This window comes from Bubalus kerabau, chromosome X, assembly GCF_029407905.1.
Source record: "Bubalus kerabau isolate K-KA32 ecotype Philippines breed swamp buffalo chromosome X, PCC_UOA_SB_1v2, whole genome shotgun sequence".
Taxonomy (NCBI): Eukaryota; Metazoa; Chordata; class Mammalia; order Artiodactyla; family Bovidae; genus Bubalus; species Bubalus kerabau.
In genome coordinates this window covers 144,068,137-144,074,690 of record NC_073647.1, presented here as the reverse complement: position 1 = coordinate 144,074,690, position 6,554 = coordinate 144,068,137, and the positions used below count along the sequence as shown (strand labels likewise).

The following is a 6,554-nucleotide window of genomic DNA, read 5'->3' as shown; positions in this document are numbered from 1 at the left end:
TCAGAAGAGAAAGTGAGCCATGAAGTTGTTTGGAGGAAAATAGGAAAAATAGGAAGAAAAAAACTTGCTTTCAGAAAGCAGGAAGAGCCATTGCAAAACCTTTTTATATCAGAGCAAGCATAGACTGTTGAGGAATGATGAAGAGCTATATGAGGCTAACAGGAAGGGAAGTTAAAAAAGAAAAAAAAAAAAAGACAAGAGAGGAGTGTGGAGTCAGGTAGGGCGTCAGAGGTCATTGAAAGAACCATAGGGTGTTTCCATCCCAGAGAAGTTGTTGTTCTGTGTCTGACTCTTTGCGACCCTAGTGGCACCCCACTCCAGTACTCTTGCCTGGAAAATCCCATGGACAGACGAGCCTGGTAGGCTACAGTCCATGGGGTTGCTAAGAGTCGGGCATGACTGAGCGACTTCCCTTTCACTTTTCACTTTCATGCATTGGAGAAGGAAATGGCAACCCACTCTAGTGTTCTAGAATCCCAGGGACAGAGGAGCCTAGTGGGCTGCCGTCTATGGGGTTGCACAGAGTCGGACATGACTGAAGCGACTTAGCAGCAGCAGCAGCAGCAGCAGCAGGACAGTAGCCAACCAGCCTCCTCTGTCCATGGGATTTTCCAGGCAAGAATACTGGAGTGGGTTGCCATTTCCTTCTCCAGGGGATCTTCCCAAACCAGGGATCGAACCTGGGTCTCCCGCATTGTAGGCAGACGCTTTACCATCTGAGCCACCAGGGAAGTCACACATTTATAAAAATAATTGCATTAATATCCTGTGGTGGCTCTATCAAATCACCACACATTTTGTGACTTAAACAACATAAATGTACTCTTATGGTCTGGAGGCCAGAGTCTGTAAGTGTTCCCTGGGGTGACATCAGCATCAGCAGCTCCCTCTGCTGACTCCAGGAGAGAACACATTTTCTTGCCTTTGTCAGCTTCTGGAATGGCAACCCACTCCAGTATTCTTGCCTGGAGAATCCCAGGGACAGGGGAGCCTAGTGGGCTGCTGTCTATGGGGTCGCACAGAGTCAGACACAACTGAAGCGACTTAGCAGCAGTAGCAACAGCAGGAGCCTTGTTCACTGGTCGGTTCATGGCCCTACATCAAACCAGCTTTTTCCCTAGCTTCCATGGTCACATGGTTTTCTTCCTCTTCTACCTTCAAATCCCTCTCTGCCTCCCTCTCATAAGGACAATTGTGAGTACATGTATGACTCACCCTGAAAATACAAGATGATTTTACCACATCAAAATCCTTAATCACACCTGTGAAATCCTAGCTAAGATCTAAAATCACACTCATAGATTAGAGGAGTTAGGACCTGGGAAACCAAACTAGAGAACCAAAAATTATCAATAGACTTGAAGAACTCTCTACCAATCACTTCTAACTTTTCAATTCAATTTTAAATTAATTTAATGGATATGTAAGGTAGGCATATAAATTAAATATTTTCTGATGTCATGAGCCAATTTTCCAGCAATCTGAATAATTGCTGATCACTGACACAAACATATATACTTGTCTGTGCATACTATGTCACTTCAGTTGTGTCTGACTCTTTGTGACCCCATGGACAGTAGCCCACCAGGCTCCTCTGTCCATGGGATTCTCCAGGCAAGAATACTGGAGTGGGTTGCTCCACTCCAGTGGATCCAGTGGAACCACTCCAGAAGATCCTTTAGGGGATCTTCCCAACCCTGGGATTGAACCCATATCTCTATGTCTCCTGCATTAGCAGGCAGATTCTTTACCATTCAGTCACCAGGGAATCAGTCTTTATATTTTTGTCACTTCATTTTGGCTTAGAATTTAAAGTCAAGGATTGTAATGCAATACTTTTCTGGGCTAGTTTTCCTTCAAATTTTCCCTCTGAGGCTTATGTTCCAGACAGTCTAGAAAACTTGTTATTGCAAAGCAAAGAGTCTTTCATCTTTACTCGCCTTTGCTCATAATGTTTCATCTACATGGTGACATTTTCCCTTTCCTTGTTCCAGCTAGAAGAAATTTTACTCCTCCTTTAGCTGCAACTGACATCCTTCTCCAGATGTAGCATCATTCTCTTTTGTGTTGTTGTTGTTCAGTTGCTCAGTCATGTCCAACTCTTCATGACCCCATGGACTGCAGCATGCCAGGCTTCCATGTCCTTCATCATCTCCCGGAGTTTGCTCAAACTCATGTCCATTGAGATGGTGATACCATCCAACCATCTCATCCTCTGTCATCCCTTTCTTATCCTATCTTCAATCTTTCCCAGCATCAGGGTCTTTTCCAAGGAGTCAGCTTTTTGCATCAGGTAGCCAAAATGTTGGAGCTTCAGCTTCAGCCTCAGTCCTTCCAATGAATATTCAGGATTGATTTACTTTAGGATTGACTTGCTTGATCTCTTTTGTGTTACTAGATGGTTAAGGTACCTAGCTTACCTTGCTTTTTATTAGTCTAAGGTTAAAAATGCATTTTCTAGACAGGTTTGGGTTCAGACTCCACCACTTACTAAGTGTGAGATCTTGGGAAAATTATTTTCCATTTTTACATCTTATTTCCTCCAACCATAAAAAGATGGAATTAATGACCTCCCATTTAACTTGGGCTTCCCCAACTGCTCAGCAGGTAAATAATCCACCTGCAATGCAGGAGATGAGGTTTGATCCCTGGGTTGGGAAGATCCCTGGAGAAGAGAATGGCAACCCACTCCAACATTCTTGCCTGGGGAATTCCATGGACAGAGGAGCCTGGTGAGCTACAGTCCATGAGGTCACAAAGAGTTGGACATGACTGAGTGACTAACATGCATTTCATATAGGTTAAATATATGTTTAATAAAAAAACAGATCTACTTAAATTAGATCTACTTAATTTCACCTAGGTCCTATAAATGGCAAGCTTTCAACAAACCTTTGCTATTCTTCTACTACTTTTTATATTCACTTTCATTATTGTTTAGTTTATGAAATTTATGATATTAGTTGCCAACAGGAAAGGCCTGCAAAACTCTCAGATACCAATCACTCAACGAACTTATATTCAATTCTACTAATACTCATATCCCTTTAAGTTGTCTGTCTTATAAAATAATCATAAACTTTAGAAAGCACAATCTTTCTCTATTTTTAGTTTATCTTCATTATCTAATCATATAAATATTTCTTTGTTTTAAAACTTTTTTTAACGTGGATCTTTTTTAAAGTCTTTATTGAATTTGTTATAATATCACTTCTGCTTTATGTTTTGGTTTCAAGGCATATGTGATCTCAGCTCCCTAACCAGGAATCAGACTCACACCCCTTGCTTTGAAAGCCCTAGTCTTAACCACTGGACCACCAAGGAAGTCTGAAAACTTCTCTAACTATCTCACTGCTATTTCAATGTCTCACCTTCCTTATAAATAATGTAACCCGTCAACAGTTGTATTCATCAAGGAAAAATGTGTAATTGTGTAGCTGAGAATTTAACTTATCACATAAATCTTTTGTTTACCCAAACACACTTCACAGTTGGCTACCGTATTTATGTTAAATGCTTTCAGAAAATGCATTATAAGATTGTGTTCTATCTTCAAACATACATTTATAAGCAAGTTTTCTTGCTAGATGAACACAATTTGTTGACTGGTTGAATTTCACTTTCAAAAAATTGTTTTTTTTCCTAAAATCATACTGAATTAATTTTCTATTTTAGTGTTGTAGTCAAGTATACTAACTGCCATACTCCTTCACCTGAAGCTTCCCTAATTTGTACTATTTTGCTTTTTCACAAATACAGCACTTGGCATATTTCTTTTTAATTAATTTTCTGGCAAAAGTATATTTTTTTGCAAAATTCCCTGTCATCTATAATTTTCTTTTACTTCTCTAGTGTAGGTTAAAAGAAAAAGAAGAAAAAAAAAACAAAATCCTTAGACTAAATAGCCGGCCTCAGGTATCCTATAATGCCTATGACTAAAAAGTACAGATAATTTGCTTGTTTTCCCAAGGAAGTGGGCAGGCAGCCAAACCTCACAAGTGAAATTAGTTCCCAATTTAGTGTTCAATGTCATTTCACAAGGACTAGAGTGAAAAATGAGACATTGGACATGTTAGCTCTGAGGAAAATGATCACTTCACCTTGTATAGGGCGTCTTTACTGGATGAAATCAGAGGAGATAAATCATCTCTCCCCATGACAGATCTGCCTGTCATCAGGGGAAAGATGTCCCACAGTGAGAGGGCAGGCTCTGAGGTTCCCTCCGGTTGCAACCAGATATATTTTGTGCCTCAAAATAATTATAGAAATGTGAAAATGTGGATGGTGTATGCAGGACACACTTCCCAAGTCAATTTTTCCAAATGACATCTTAAGCGAATATACACCAATACAAATAGAAATACATTCACATTTGTGAACTGCATATACCCTTGAAACAGTTACAGGGTAAAGAAAACATTTACCAAATGCTATCTGTGATCAGGTTTCCTAGTGGCTGGTGGTGATCAACATAAGTAAACTCATAAGCCCAAGTAAGATTCATGGGGTGTTTTGTCCCTCAAATTTTCCTTCAGAAAGCAGGAAATAAGCTTAAATTTAAGTACCTATAAAGGCAGTTATATTATGGTCAAATTTCTCATGAAATTTATTTTTAAATCTTAAGTGCCTCTTTAGGAAAAGAGGCATTAGCCAGAAATGATATCACTCATCAGATTTTGGATACATAGAGAGGTGACTTTATGGAAATACAAACAATCGAGGTAAAGATTTCATTCAGACTTTGTGTTTATTCTTGTGCTATGGCATTGCAATTCAGTTTTAGTTGCAGTCTTTAAAAAGGATTCTAAATAGTAGAGAATGTGTTGATGGTGAAGTTGAATACATGCCTTCAGAAATAATAATTACCCCAAATGTTTAATAAATGAGTCTTTGTGGCTACAGATAAAATACTGAATGGCAGCAAAATGAGCATTTTAAAAGGTCGCTCTCATTTCTGAAGGAAGTCAAAGTCTAAACTGATAGATAACTCAAAAATAGCTCTAGATTTAATAAAGTTAAAGCTATATAAACTCCTCAGATAAGATCAGATCAGTCGCTCAGTCATCTCCAACTCTTTGCGACCCCATGAATCATAGCATGCCAGGCCTCCCTGTCCATCACCAACTCCCGGAGTTCACTCAGACTCACATCCATCGAGTCAGTGATACCATCCAGCCATCTCATCCTCTGTCGTCCCCTTCTCCTCCTGCCCCCAATCCCTCCCAGCATCAGTGGCTTTTCCAATGAGTCAATACTTCACATGAGGTGGCCAAAGTACTGGAGTTTCAGCTTTAGCATTATTCCCTCCAAAGAAATCCCAGGGCTGATCTCCTTCAGAATGGACTGGTTGGATCTGCTTGCAGTCCAAGGGACTCTCAAGAGTCTTCTCCAGCACCACAGTTCAAAAGCATCAATTCTTTGGTGCTCAGCCTTCTTCACACTCCAACTCTCACATCCATACATGACCACTGGAAAAACCATAGCCTTGACTAGACGGACCTTTGTTGGCAAAGTAATGTGTCTGCTTTTGAATATGCTATCTAGGTTGGTCATAACTTTCCTTCCAAGGAGCAAGCACCTTTTAATTTCATGGCTGCAGTCACCATCTGCAGTGATTGCTCTTTGTTTTCTGAAAGTTGAGCTTTAAGCCAACTTTTTCACTCTCCACTTTCACTTTCATCAAGAGGCTTTTGAGTTCCTCTTCACTTTCTGCCAGAAGGGTGGTGTCATCTGCATATCTGAGGTTATTGATATTTCTCCCAGCAATCTTGATTCCAGCTTGTGTTTCTTCCAGTCCAGCGTTTCTCATGATGTACTCTCCATATAAGTTAAATAAGCAGGGTGACAATATACAGCCTTGACATACTCCTTTTCCTATTTGGAACCAGTCTGTTGTTCCATGTCCAGTTCTAACTGTTGCTTCCTGACCTGCATACAGATTTCTCAAGAGGCAGATCAGGTGGTCTGGTATTCCCATCTCTTTCAGCATTTTCCACAGTTTATTGTGATCCACACAGTCAAAGGCTTTGGCATAGTCAATAAAGCAGAAATAGATGTTTTTCTGGAACTCTCTTGCTTTTTCCATGATCCAGTGGAGGTTGGCAATTTGATCTCTGGTTCCTCTGCCTTTTCTAAAACCAGCTTGAACATCAGGAAGTTCAAGATTCACATATTGCTGAAGCCTGGCTTGGAGAATTTTGAGCATTACTTTACTAGCGTGTGAGATGAGTGCAATTGTGCAGTAGTTTGCGCATCTTTGGCATTGCCTTTCTTTGGGATTGGAATGAAAACTGACCTTTTCCAGTCCTGTGGCCACTGCTGAGTTTTCCAAATTTGCTGGCATATTGAGTGCAACACTTTCACAGCATCATCTTTCAGGATTTGGAATAGCTTAACTGGAATTCTATCACCTCCACTAGCTTTGTTCGTAGTGACGCTTTCTAAGGCCCACTTGACTTCACATTCCAGGATGTCTGGCTCTAGGTCAGTGATCACACCATCGTGATTATCTGGGTCGTGAGGAGCTATCCCACGTTGAAAGTCAGGAAGGGTGG

At 40.4% G+C, this 6,554-nt stretch overlaps 1 non-coding gene across 1 annotated transcript; it reads right to left on the bottom strand.

Annotated features, from left to right (window-relative positions):
• Nucleotides 1-659: 659 nt before the first annotated feature.
• Nucleotides 660-731, bottom strand: TRNAC-ACA (transfer RNA cysteine (anticodon ACA)). Its single transcript has one exon. It is a non-coding gene; the product is annotated as a tRNA-Cys (tRNA).
• Between the last annotated feature and the right edge of the window lie 5,823 nt (nucleotides 732-6,554).